We start from the raw sequence: 14,147 nt of genomic DNA, 5'->3' as shown, positions 1-14,147 counted from the left end.
GACAGTTGGAAAATCTAGTCCACATTGGTTTGTAGCAGTTGAAGAGTTGCTCATTCTGTTATGAGCCCCACTCAGTTGCGACACCAGTATGTGACCATAGATTCAGATTGTTTTTAAAGGCAAATGCAGTTGCACTGTGGCAGGAGCACGGCTCTCCTATGGACAGCACTAAAGAGATCTCACACACATTGGCTCTTTAATAAAGAAATGGGGCAAACCTCAGAGATAGGGAAATGCAAATAAAGGAATCACCATCAAGATTTCATCCAATTCGATAGTAACTGATACCTGATCACCAAATTCAGCTGTCAAAAGAGAAGTGAACAGCACAACAATTCTTCCTTGATATACACAGCCAGAAACTTGTGTAGCATTTTTATAAATCTTCACTTCACTCTCTCTCATACATTCTTTAATACGTCAACTCGAACAGCAAGCAATACTCTTAATTAGAGTGAACCAAATTTTTATAGTCACTCTACTTTCAAACCTGTCCCTTTAGAGATAAAGCTTAGAGCTTTGTTTGCATTTGTATGGCCTTTGGAACCTGTGGTGAATTGTTAGCGACTGATGTAATTGTCTGAAATCCCTTTTTTTGTCTCCCTCACTTAGACGTGCATCTTTGAATAAGTGACCTGCACATTATTCCTACCAAGATGTAACACCTTACATTTATCTGTGTGGATCTTCATTTGCTAATTATTTGAACAAACCGTAAATTAATTAATGATCTCTTGCAACTTCTTGTACTCCTCAGAATTGGCTACATTTCAACATTCCTTTCCAACTTGGTGTCATTGCATTGCTTTTTTTTGTCATAATTAGATACAATATTAATTTGCAGTTTTACTTTATTTTTTTGACTTTTTAGAGAGGTGCAGTAATCCACACGTAAACTATAACAACTAAATGTAGAATGACAGATAGATGAAAATTATTACAAACACAGAACTAATTAATAGACTCTATTAGCTGCAAGGTCAAAACAGGGAATTATTTTTTACACGAATGATATGGTGAGATTATCCATAGTGTAATAACTTTTTCTCCTTTTTTTTTGGTCCCAGTTCATTTCCCCAGGTCTTTCTGTGTTACTGGTATGAAATTGAAAAGGCACCCATCCTCCATTTTAAACTAAATGATAATAAAAAAAAACCCAGCATTTATATAAAATGCAACATGATTTATGAAGCCATCCCTCTAGGCTTATACATATTCACAGCCATGAGCTGAAAATGCGTTGCTGGAAAAGCGCAGCTGGTCAGGCAGCATCCAAGGAACAGGAGAATCTGAAGAAGGGCTTATGCCCGAAACGTCGATTCTCCTGTTCATTAGATGCTGCCTGACCTACTGCGCTTTTCCAGCAACACATTTTCAGCTCTGCTCTCCAGCATCTACAGTCCTCACTTTCTCCTCCATATTTACAGCCATGTAGAGTTAGATAGGGAGAGGCTGAATACGCTTGGGCTGATTTCCCTGGAGCGTTGGAGGCTGAGGCGTGACTTTATAAAGGTTTATAAAATCATCAGAGGCATGGATACAGTGAATAGACAAGGTCTTTTCCCTCGGGTGGGTGGAGTCTCATCTAAACCTATACTCGTGAGTACAGGTTTAGAGTGAGAAGGGAAAAAGTTGAAAGTACCGAAGGAGTAACTTTTTCATGCAGAGGATGGTGTGTATTGAATGAACTGCCAGAGGAAGCTGTGGAGGCTGGTGCAATTTCCACATTTAAAAGGCGTCTGAGTGTGTATACAAATCGGAAGGATTTAGAGGGATATGGGCCAAGTACTGGCAAATGGGACTAGATTAATGTAGGATATCTGGTCAGCATGGGCAAGTGAGACTGAAAGATCTGTTTCCAAGTTGTACATCTCTATGACTCTATGATCTACCACTTTGCTCTTAATGTACTAGTCAAATCTCCTTGGATTATCCCAAGGTTATCTCATTTTCCTTCCTTACCCTCCTTATTTCCCTCTTTAGAATGTCACTGCACCTCTTGTACTCTTCGAGATTCACTTGATCTCATTTATCTATATCTAATATATGATTCATTCTTAATGTGAACCAGAGCCTCGATATCTTTATTCCTCCAATGTTCCGTCCTTTTGCAAGCCTTATCTTCACACAACAGGAACATCACGCCTCCGAAATCTCGTTATCTCACTTCTGAAAGCTTCACTCTTGCTGGCCGGCCCTTGAGCTGCAAACAGTCTACTCCAATCAACCCTTTAAAGTTTTTGTCTCATACTATCTAAATTTGCCATAGTCCAATTAAGAACTTTAACTTATATATAATGCCAATCCTTTCTATAGATATTTTACAACTCATCGAATTATGACCCCAGCCCCGAAAAGCACCCCTACTAACAATTCAGTCACTTGCCCTGCCTTATATCACAAGAGTAGGTCAGGTTTGCTCCTTCTGTGATAGTTACATCTGCATATTAATGAAGAAAATTGACTTTAACACTTACCAAATTCCTCACCATCCAAGCTCTTAAGACTATGGCTGTCCCACTTTGTGTTTGGAAGTTTAAAATTTGCGATTATTACAGTCCTATTATTCTTACGTATAAATAAGATCTCTCGATCTATTTGTTACTCAATTTCACTCTGACTACTGGGGGGACTATTTCAATCACATCAAAGTAATCATGCTCTTCTTATTTATGAATTCCATCAACATAGCTTCACTGGACCGTCCGTCAGAAATACCTTGTGTTAGAACAGCAGTAATGTTTCACCACAAGAAAAATTGACTCCGTGCTCCTTCTAGCTCTTCCTACTTCTGCCATACCTTTGATGATAGGAGGGGCTTTGAACATAAATAATTCAATTTACTGGTGATGGTTAGAAGCTGAATATAAAGATACTCTGGGTGACTTGGGTGATGGGAAATAAAAGGTTACATTGTGTGGAAGGAAAATTCTGGATAATAAACAAGATTTTTTTTAAAAAACGAACTCCATTCTGTCTGCCCAGGTCCTGCCTCCACCGCTGTACCTCCAGAGGACTTTCCTTTTATTTTGATGCGTTCAAGTTAATCTCACTCACTGGTTTGTACTTGTAAACCATTTGTTAACGGGTGTTTGCCGTTTCAAAATGTAGGTTACCTTATTGTGTACGTTCTCAGAGTTCAGTGTTTGGAGTCCTTGTTCGATCAACCTGTGCTTTGGTCTATAATGCAAAATTACAGAAAAATATTAATAGCAATTTAAAATAAAATGTTAGGATATTGGAAGAACAGCTAAGAGCTCCAAGGCTTGACAGACGGCTTAAGGGAAAGGACATAGAAAGCAGCAGGGTTTCCAGAACGTCTAATCTCTGCCTTCCCTGATCGAAATCAACCTGTGATTTATAATTTTTGAGGATTGTTATTCATTAATATCGGTGTGTCACATAGATCTCAATCTCAGGGAGGTGTGACGTGCTTCTTTGTTTTGTGATGAACTCAGGGGAACATACAATGGTAATGGTGTAAACCCAAAGGGGCATGGGCGCAGAGGAACCTCCGTGTGTATGTGCACAAATCAGGGAATGTACCATGACACATGGACAGAAGAGCAAATAATCCCAACTTCATCAATAACGCTGTAGAGAACAAACACAAAGCAATTATGTTAAACTGAAATAAAACAGTCTCTTGTCTCACCTGGAATATTGCATCTAGTTTCAGGTGCCACGTTTTTGAAAAAATGAAAGTTATGAGATTGGGTGCGTGACTGATTCACAACACTCTTCCCGGGATGCTATACCTCACCAACTCTGAGAAATTGAAAATGTTCTTCTCTGCTGATAGTTTCCAGACTCTGTGAACAGTTGCTATGATTGGTTCTCAATTCTGTCTTGCGTCATATAGATCGCAATGGCTGCATATTTCAAGTACTCATGAGCTCTGCCTTGCCTGATCAACATCGACCTCTGATTTGTTATTTTTGAGGGTTACTGTTCAGTAATATCCCTGTCTCAGGTAGATCTCAATCTCATTCCCTGGGATTTGGCAGGCGTGGTGTGTCAAATAGATCCCAGGAATTGTGCTCCATGAGACTTATGTGTGAGAAAAACTCCAGTTCTGAGAATCTGCCCTGGGATTGTGCACATGTTGTGTCTGAATACCTGACTGAACGTTGACATGTTTGGCTGATGAATGTTTCGTTGGGCGCTTTAGGTGGCGATTTCAGCATTACTGACCCCGGCTGTCCCGAAATTGGGAGTACTTTTAGTTTAGAGAGTGTAGAGTAAATTTTCAAACTCCTTTGCCTGCCTTTTATAGGCTTCTGGTGGAGCAAAGCTCCTAATTTGTATCATTACGTGACCCGAGGCCGTGACCCTTTGTACATAAAAGGAAATGTTCTCTAATCATTCTGCCTCTGGAGTGTTCCATCAGGCATATCGTGTGAAAGATGCATTTACATTAGTGGGCTGCATGGTAGCGCAGCATTAAACTAAATGACTGGATGAACCACAACCAAACAGAACAAGTGAAAGTATTTGGCTGGGAAAGGAGTAGAATGTGGGAAAATGTATTATTACTGACTGGCCTTGAAGAAAGAATTAAGCAAACTTAAGGTTAGCGCATATTCATTCGAGATTTCGTAACCATTTCAGAAAGCAATTTTATCCAAAATGTTGATGTAAAAGCTAACAGAAGTGAATATAATGGCTGGATGCCACATTGAGATGAGAACACATGCGCTGTGAGCTGGGAATTTTCTGTACATCAGTAACAGTCACAAGAAAGGGAATACAAAGGCTCATCAGAAAGGGTAGGCAACCATTCTGAGTAAGGAACAAATAAAAACAAAACAAATGTGGCTTCAAACAACTGGGAAGCTACAAATTCTTCCAACCACAATCATCTCAAAGATATCAAAGTAAAAAGGAAAATCCATCAATAATTGTCTCAGTTACACGCTGATAAACTGATGTAATCTCACTATTAGAGTCAGCAACAGGACTAATTATAGATTGGGAATTCAGAGTCCTTGACAAGCAGATCAGGAAAATCAAGGGGGTCCACAATGCATTCACTTAACCTGGAAAAGAGCGATAAAGCAATGACGCAGATATTTATGATCAGGGACTTTCAGATTTAATGTTTATTTAATGGCACACTTCGAGATTTCATAAAACAGATTGGGCTGCTTGGCGTGAGAAAGATGTGATTATTCTCACCTTCACCAGAGTGACGGCAGCGCTGTAGAAAATACTCAGGAAGAACAAAGTGATGAACGTGGAAGCAGTTGTCCAGATGTTGCTGTTATCATCCTCATAGTCTTCGATCCAAGTGCGATCTATTGAATCTAAGAATATAAAGCCGAGAGAATGCATTTAGATTGTTTATTGATCCAGATCGATCTATCTGCATCCAAGTCATGTAATTAGAGACCATTACATCTTTATAAAGCAGTCAGGTATTTCTCAAATGTGACTCTTATCTGTATCTATTAGTGCATTATTGACTCTCAGCAAGAAATTACAAATACTAACTGCACATGTTCTTTCTTTATTATCCATGTCAGAACGTTTTAAATTATTTTTCTTTTAAGCTATTATTTAAGGACATTATTATTTGAGGAATGTTTATTACGAATGCTTATTTTAATTATATCATTATATTTTAAATATAGGCTGTGACAGCGGTTTAGTTGAAAATTGTGGCCATCACTGAATAAAAGTTCAAATGTGATTCTCATCTTTATGTATTGGTGACCAATTGCTTGGCAAATCATGAATATAAGTGACATCACAGTCAGGTCATTGCTTAATATTTTTGCTTGTAGGATGTGTATATTTAAGAATAAGTTTTTGTACATGTCCCTTAATTTATTTGATCCACTGCTTGGTGTGTTTCGTTTTCTTTTAATGTTTGTGCATGTGGTTATGAGAGTCTCTTACTTCACTCTTGCCCATGTTGGAGTCTGTGCGTGAATAAACATATTCCTGTTCCTTTACTGCTGGTGTGCTCATGTGTTTGTGCACCTAAATTTTGGTCTTTTCACATTGTGTAAGCATCATCATGCTAATATGCCACTTCGTTGCTGCCTATGCTTATCTTGTAATGTCTTTCTGAGTGTTCACTTTTCATTAGTGTTATCTAAAATGTGTGCTTATGTGTCTGTTTCAGATCCTACCTAAACTAGGTTATTTTCATGTTTATGCTTAATAAATGTTAGGATGCAATGTTATGTTTTGATGGATATTTATATTTATATGATGATGTTTGCTTGTGTGGCAATCTTTCCCAAATAATCTCCTGACAAGCTTCTTTGTGTTCTTGTTTGTGGATGCTTGCTGATGCTTGTACCCATTATCCTTATTTAATAAACGCCCCTCTGTTTGTTGATCCAAGCACTTGTGTGTCTGCATGTGAGACTCTCAATTTGTGTGTACGTGTGATATTGTATATATGCTGATCAATGTGGTTTAAAAATAACTATTTAAGCTGCCTCTGTCATCGTATGTTTGTGATTCTAAAAATGGGAAAATAATGATATTAATATTTATATCTGTGCACTTACGTGCCTGTGTGAGTTGACATGTGGGAGGACATTTTTCAAAATTTGTATCAGTGTGTTCATGCGTGTATGTCTGTACGCATTGTACTGTTTGAATGTATATGTATTCATGCCCATTTGTGTGTTACCATTGTCTATGTTTCTCATGGTTATGTGTGAGTACCCCTGTTCATTTGTGCAAATGATTTTCATTCGGTGTATGTGAGTTTTTTGTATGAGCTTAGGTGAGTGTTCAAGTACCACTAGCATGTGTGGCTCTGTGCGAGTATGCGTGTGTGACATCTTATCTATATGCACATTTGAGTGTACACATAAATATGTGTCTTTAGGTGAGAACCCGTATATGTGTCATTACGTGTGTATTTGCGATCATCTCTCTGTATCTGTTCTTATACAAGAATGCAATTTTTATTATTCTAATTTATTGTTCTAATTTTAATGGATTGCCCATAATTAGATTTGACCTTGGTGTTGTAGGAAACATTTCCCGCCGTCGTGGAGAGATAAGCGTTTTATGAGCAACTCTTCTGTTGCAGTGATAGAATTTCTGTCTATGAGAGAAAAGGCATGAGTTCAAATCCCCACTGATAACATTTCTGAATATGTTTATTAGAAAATGTCTACTTGTGTTCTGTATGTGAAACAAAATGATATCAGTTATTCGAATACCAGAATTGATCCCATGTGCTCCAGAAAACTGAGACAAAACTATGGAATTCAAACTGGGACGATGCAAACACCAGTTTTGGATTATGTGAATCAATGTTAATCATTTGTTAACAGAGCCAAGCGTGTCCAACATGCTTCAATGGTATTATTTTGCAGGGAAATGTTACATCTTTGGACAGTAAGCAAGAAGCTGACTTTTCCTGTTAGTAACTGGGTTACATTACAGAGGAAATCTACCATGAAAATTCTGCACAGGGAGCAAGAGGACAGACCATTCATCGTTCCCTTACCCTCTGCTCCACGAAACCTTATCGGTCGATTCTCTTTGGTGTGAAAGTGAAGATACATTCTGTCAACTCATGTGCTGGCGCAAGATACCTGGAGGTTCCCCAGAAACAAAGGTTACATTCAAACTGATCTGCACTCTTTATGATTGGCATATTCCAATCAAACTTAATTTTAGTGTCTAAAATTTACATTTCCAATTGGTGCAATTTGTCAGTTTAAAATGGACATGAATTTTGTAAGAATGTCCAATCGGGGGAATCAAGAAGACCAAGTTCAAAACTCGTGCTCTACCCTTGACATAAAATGGACACGGTCAGATTTTATTAGAGAGGGATTTAAGGTAGATAAGGTACTTGGCGGAATCCTGCAATGAGTGAGCTTTACTCTGTCTCTGACCCAGGGTGTATCTGAGCAGAGAACATTAACTGCACAAGGCACTCGTCCTAGACCTGTTAATAATCCACTTTAACTACACAGATGGAATGTAAGTCAGAGTGGGAAACGATTAAATCAGTATTTAACTCACAACTGGAGGAAAAAAAATCTTTATTACTTTTGTTGAATTATTAAATGCAACTTTGAGATTTTTATTGACATGAATTAACAGTGTCCATCAGTGCAAGTGAAATGTTTACGAAACTCAGTTTACCGCTGGATTCATCGACTGTTCTGTTGATGATCTTCAATGGAATCGCTTCACGTCCCACCACACAGGAATAAGAAGCACCGCTGGCCCACTCCTCCGCTGTAATGGATAACAGGCTGTACGTGAAGAAGTAGTTGTTGTCGCTCTCCGCCATCACCTCGGTGTTCTTCTGGTTACTGGGATTCACCGGCTTGTCATTGTTTGTCCACTTGACGAAGATCTCTCGGGGGGAGAAACCTCTCACTAAACAGGTGAGGGAGAGAAACCTCTGAGCGGACATTTCTTCTGTTGGTGGCATGAGGACAAACACTGATGGCTCCAGCGGATGAATCACTGCAGAATATTTGAGACAAATATATATCAACCAAAAAATCCTGAACCAGTATCACAATTTCACTAAATATTAAAATACACCATTTTAAATTTGGGATTTATTCACTTCCGTTTACTAAAGGAGCAGAATGGTACACATTCTGTTCAGTAAAAAGAGTAAAGTTTAATGTGAATGTTGCCTCCATGTTTCCAGCCCACAACAAGGGCATTCTGTCCAACTGTCATTACTGATGGTGACATCACAACCCAGGCTTCTTCCCACTTTATCTGACTTAATCAGAATACAATATTCTTTGGTCCATCTTTTTTTTAAGCAGCTACCTAGCTATCCTGCCTTCAGAAGCATCATTAATGCTCCCAATTGTGTTTGTTCATTACCAATCAAAGCCTGACATTGATGTAACTGGATAGAGACTACACATGGGATCCTTTGTGCTTTAATCTCACCGCTCACCCTTCTCCTTATGGATGGAGTCTCTCAGCGGAGTCGGTAGATTCTGATGGTACACCACACATTCAAAAGTAATGCCACTCAGCCAGGCTTCAGTAGAAATGTCTAATTTGCTGATCACGCTGTCGGGATTCTGTCCAGGCTGGTCAGTAATCTCTGATTTCAGAGGCTTCTTTTCTTGTTTCCAGGTCTCGTTGACTCCAGAAGGAAGATTGGACACAACGTAGGTTAACGTCACCGTCGCCTCCAGTAAGACTTGTTCTACTGGTGGTGGGAGGATTTTAACGGTGTAAGGGTGGCACTCGGTATCTTCTATGAAACAAAAATCAAAGTCAATGAAAAATGCCCCTTTCTGATACAATCTTCAAATTACTTCTTCACAGGTTGAAGACACCACCTTCAAAATGGCAACTCCAACTATTGCTGAAACGATGCTTACTATTGTTGATGTATTTTGATCTGTGAAAGCATTTGTGATTATCTATAACATGCCCTGTGTAATTATTCCGAAAGAACACTTGCTTTGTAACAAATGAAACCTGTAAAAAAAGTAAAATCATCGAAGATATCATCATGTAACCCATGGAATGACCTTTCTTTCAGAGTTTGTCTCTCACTTAACACCATCTATTGATACTTGTGACAAGAATACTCTGAATATAATGAGTTCATTTCCATGTTCATAACCCTAAGGTGCAAATGCTGCTGGTCATGCTGACTGCCAAATCACATCCTAAATTATAGACAAATTCTAATAAATAATAATTATTCTCTTTGCAGAGTTCGAAAGTGTTACAGGAGCGCTGAACAGCCATGGAAATTCTGTTCATTATATTTAATGATTAAAAGTACTTTGCGTTATTGGTGTGATGTCATTCTCGAATTTATGTCATTGTTCCTCGTAGGCTGTGTTTGGAGTAGAACAGAAAACAAGACACTGAATGCAGCATTGGATATCGAGAAGGACACCCATCTCCTTAAGTCTTTCCCTCCATTCAGTTAGTTCATGACTGGGCTGTACTTTCACTTTATTTACTGAGGTGCATTTTTTTATTTATTTCTAGAGCAGGGGAGAAAACAAACAAATAAAAGCATCTTAAATTAATCTACAAACGCGATGGAAATGTACACTAATTTTATAGACATCCACTACTCACTGTGTAAACATGGCCACCCCAAACCAGGCTAAATCAGCCTGTCTCGAGTTCCTAGCTCATTCATCCCTATTGGAGCGTTCTAACCAGAATTTATTCTCCTGCCGCATCCAACAATTACAGAGACCATCTTAAAGAAGCTCAGTGAGATCACGTTTATCCCAGTTCATCAAATGTGATACACACTTGGCCTGTGGTCTGATCCCATAAATGAAGTTAAAGAGGTCATTACCAGATAAAAATCGATGTTGTACAGTGTCCAAGACCAGCAGGTCATTCCTGAACAGGGAATGAAGCTTTGAACGCATTTTGATTTATTTTCAAATCAGGGTCACTGCATATTTTAACCATGTCATTTTGAGACTACAACATCATAAGATGGAGGATTTGAATAAGGCTGTTCGGCCAATCCAGAGTTTAGATCAAAATAATGCTGGAAAAACACAGCAGGTCAGGCAGCATCCGACGAGCAGGAAAATCGACATTTCGGGCTAAAGCCATTCTACTCTCTTCTCCCCATACTAAACAAGAGCCGAACTATCTCGGGCTTGATTACACACAATGGCCTGGCCTCCACAGCCCTCTGCAGCAACAAGTTCCACAGCCTCATCACCCTCTGGCTGAAGAAATTCCTCCCCATCTCAGTTCTAAACAGTGCCCCTTTGACCCTGAGACTGTGCCCTTGGTTCCTAGTCTCGCCTACCAGTCAAAACATCTATTCCACATTCACTCGACCTCAGTCTCTCAGTATTTTCTATGTTTCAATCAGATATCTTTCCAATATCCCCCCCCAACCCCCAATATTTTCCTTGAAGCAGCTACCAGGCAAGCATTCAGCACTCTGAATGCCTCTCCCAGCATGGTCAGGCAACAAACTATTTAACAAAGCTCATAGACTATATCTCTATCTTCAACAGAGAGGAAACATGCTTTTCTGACTTGTCAAAATGTTGAATCATGAGCAATGCTAATGTAACACTCAAACTGAAATGTGATATGTAGGAATGTTGGGAAACGAGAAGCTGTACCGTGCTGTTTACTACGCCTGATAAATTAGCGTATTTGATTCACATCAGAGATCAGAATGATTTGTAGCTCTCTCAGTGTGTGTCTCTTACACTGGAGTGCGGTGATGTTTTTACTTTGAATGTTCCCACCATGAGTGACCTGGCAGGTATAGACTGCGCTGTTGAACCATTCACCATAAGGGACCATCAGCCGACTCGTCACCGAGAAGTTCCCGTTTGCCTCACACACGGGAGACGTGAAGAAGCCAGAATCCAAGGGTCGGCCATTTTTCAACCAACTCACGGAGATTGACTTCGGATGGAAATCGATGATTGAACAGACGATGGTTACAAACTTGCTGCTTGCGATTTCTTCACTGGACCTCACAATTATGAGAAGAGTTGGTTGGAGAATACCTCGATCTTTAGGAAACACATCACATAAATTATTTGACGAATTTCATAACAAATACAATCAGTTCTCATATATCAAGGTTTCATGTGGTTAATGGATATAAGAATCATAATTGTGCAGAGTACTGGAGAAGCTGGGATCCACACAGAAAGATCAGCAGGACAATGTGAAATGCTAAAATTATAGGACACAGCAAGGGAGTCAAGGAGGCATAGAAACTATAGGCTGGTAATATCAGAAGAGAGATAGAAACGTTGGATGGTATTCGTTTTAATGAGTCTGGTGAACAAGGCAGACGAATTACCGGCATAAATGAGGAAATGATACGGTTGCTATCACGGAGACATATTGAGAGCGGGGCAGGAGTGGGCTATTCAATATTCCAGGATTTAGTGCCTTCAGGTGAGACAGGGAAAGATGGAAAAGTAGGGGGGCCGGGGGTGTGCGGTACAGAATGTTGCTTCTGTCGCAATTCTGACAAGAGTATTTTAGGCTGTAAAGAGAAATGAAACCATGGATACCTCCTCGAAAAAAGGCAAATGGACAGTACTTCAAAACCAAAATACAGCAAACATAAGTACTGGGAGAGCAATATAGACCTTACTACATGTCCAAAAGACCAAGTGCAAATACATGGGCAAATTTCAGATAAATGTAAATTAAATAGGGGAATGAGAAAAGAGGTTTTTAACTTCCTCAGCATAGGCTTAGATATTCAGTTTGTCAAAAATTTAGAGGGAGCAGAATTCTGAAAATGCCCCCAGGAGAATATTTTAACAAAGTATGTGTTTAATACTGAGAATTTTAATCCAGACCTTGCAAGAGAGGGGTGAACCTGAACTTAACTTTAGGGAATGAAGTCGACCCAGTGGGTAAAACATCAATGGTGGAGCACTTTGAAACAGTGATCGTAAATCAGTTGGATTACAGATTGTACTGCAAAGGAATAGAAATTGGCCCAAAGTTATGAAAAGGGGAAGGACAATTTTAGTAAGATCAGGTAATGACTTGTTTAGAGTGGACTGGAAGCTGACACTTATTGGTAAATCTGAGTCAGAGCAGTGTGACATATTTAAGAAAGAGATAGGAAAATCACGGGGGGGGGGGGGGGGGGGGCATTTCCCAGGAAGCCACTGCGTGGGACCAAGAATGCAACAGGCTCTGGACACCAAAGGGCATGGAGGGTGAGATAAAGAGAAACAAGGGAGGCTTCCGGTCTATAGCGAAATCTCAAAACAAAAGAAATTAGTATGGAGTACAGAACGTGCAAGGGGGAGTTTGAAAGACAAAGTCATAGAAGAGCAAAAGGGACCATGAGAAAATAATAGCAGTCAAAATAAAGGAAAATATTTTTCAAAGTTACAGGCTCATTCATGATAAAAGAATTATTCGAGAAACAGTAATGCCCATGATGTGTTATTATTGGAGTGGAGCCAGAGGATTAGGTTGTGGTCAAAACGAATGTGTTGTGTCAGTGTTCACTAGTAAGAGGGACAATGTGGGGACAGAAATCATGGAGGGGTGTTGTGATGTAGTTTTCAGAAATTAGGACACATGACGTGATGTTCTGTGTTGTCTTGCTGAATGAATAGTGGTTATATTTCCAGGGCAGATGAAAAGTATACCGAGCTGTTGAGCGATGCAAAGGATGAAATAGTTGGGTAACTGACAATATTTTAGAATTCGTTTTTGGCCACAGCAGTTGTGCAAAGTGAGTGTAGATCAGCCAACGTTGCACTGTTATGCAGGACGAAGGAAGGGATAAACAATGAAAACACAGATCTGTCAAGCTAGTCTCAGTGGTAGGGAAACCATTGAGAAGTGAAATTATTCTTCATTTGGAAGATAAATCAACAATTTTCAGCGCGGTTTTATTGAGACAAAATCATGTGTAACAATTTGATAGTAGTTTTCAGGGAGATAACTCGATGTCCAGATGATAGAAATAATCAGAGCCAATGGGATCTGAGTTAATTTGACAGATTTGATCCAGAACTGGCTGAGTGGTGGGAGCAGGGGATAATAGTCATCGGGTGTATGCGTGACTGGAAATCTATGTCTCCGAGTGTTCTTGTAGGGTTTGGTGTTGATTTCCTTGCTATTTCTCTTACATACCAATGATTAAAACTCAAATTTAGGAGGATTAACCAGTGAATTCACAGATGAAATGAAAACTGTCATGTTGGTAAGTCATGAGCATAATGGCTTTAGATTACAGGACGATATCAAAGGGTTGGTTGTATGTGAAGAGAAGTTGCAAATGGAAATTATTCTGGATAAATGTCAGGTGATGCAATTCAGCAGAAGAATCTGTGAGATATGACGTTTTGAATGGTAGAACCCTGGAAAGGACTTTGGTGCATGTACCCACCGATCCAGAATAGTACTGTTTCATCTGGATAAAGAGGCTAAGAAAGTGGGAGGATATTTGCTTTTATTAGCCGAGACATTGACAATAAAGAGTAGGGAGATGATACTGGAACTTAATAGAACACTGGTTAGGCCATATTGAAGCGTTGTGTGCATGTTATCGAAGGAATGTGATTACATTGAAGGCAGTATTGATGAGATTTGCCAGGATCTTGCCTGGGTTGGAGGGTTTTAGTTATGAAACTAGTTTAGATAGACAGGGGTTTACCTTGGAGCAGATGAGAATTAGGAAG

General features: G+C 39.4%; 1 pseudogene; it reads right to left on the bottom strand.

The window, feature by feature from the left end:
• Positions 1 to 3,585: 3,585 nt before the first annotated feature.
• LOC140458338 (Ig heavy chain C region, membrane-bound form-like) overlaps positions 3,586 to 14,147 on the bottom strand; it is a 33,901-nt pseudogene continuing 23,339 nt past the window's right edge.

This window comes from Chiloscyllium punctatum, chromosome 33 (assembly GCF_047496795.1).
Source record: "Chiloscyllium punctatum isolate Juve2018m chromosome 33, sChiPun1.3, whole genome shotgun sequence".
NCBI classification, from domain to species: Eukaryota; Metazoa; Chordata; class Chondrichthyes; order Orectolobiformes; family Hemiscylliidae; genus Chiloscyllium; species Chiloscyllium punctatum.
Note: the sequence above shows the minus strand (reverse complement) of the source record. Positions and strands in the feature narration are given on the sequence as shown.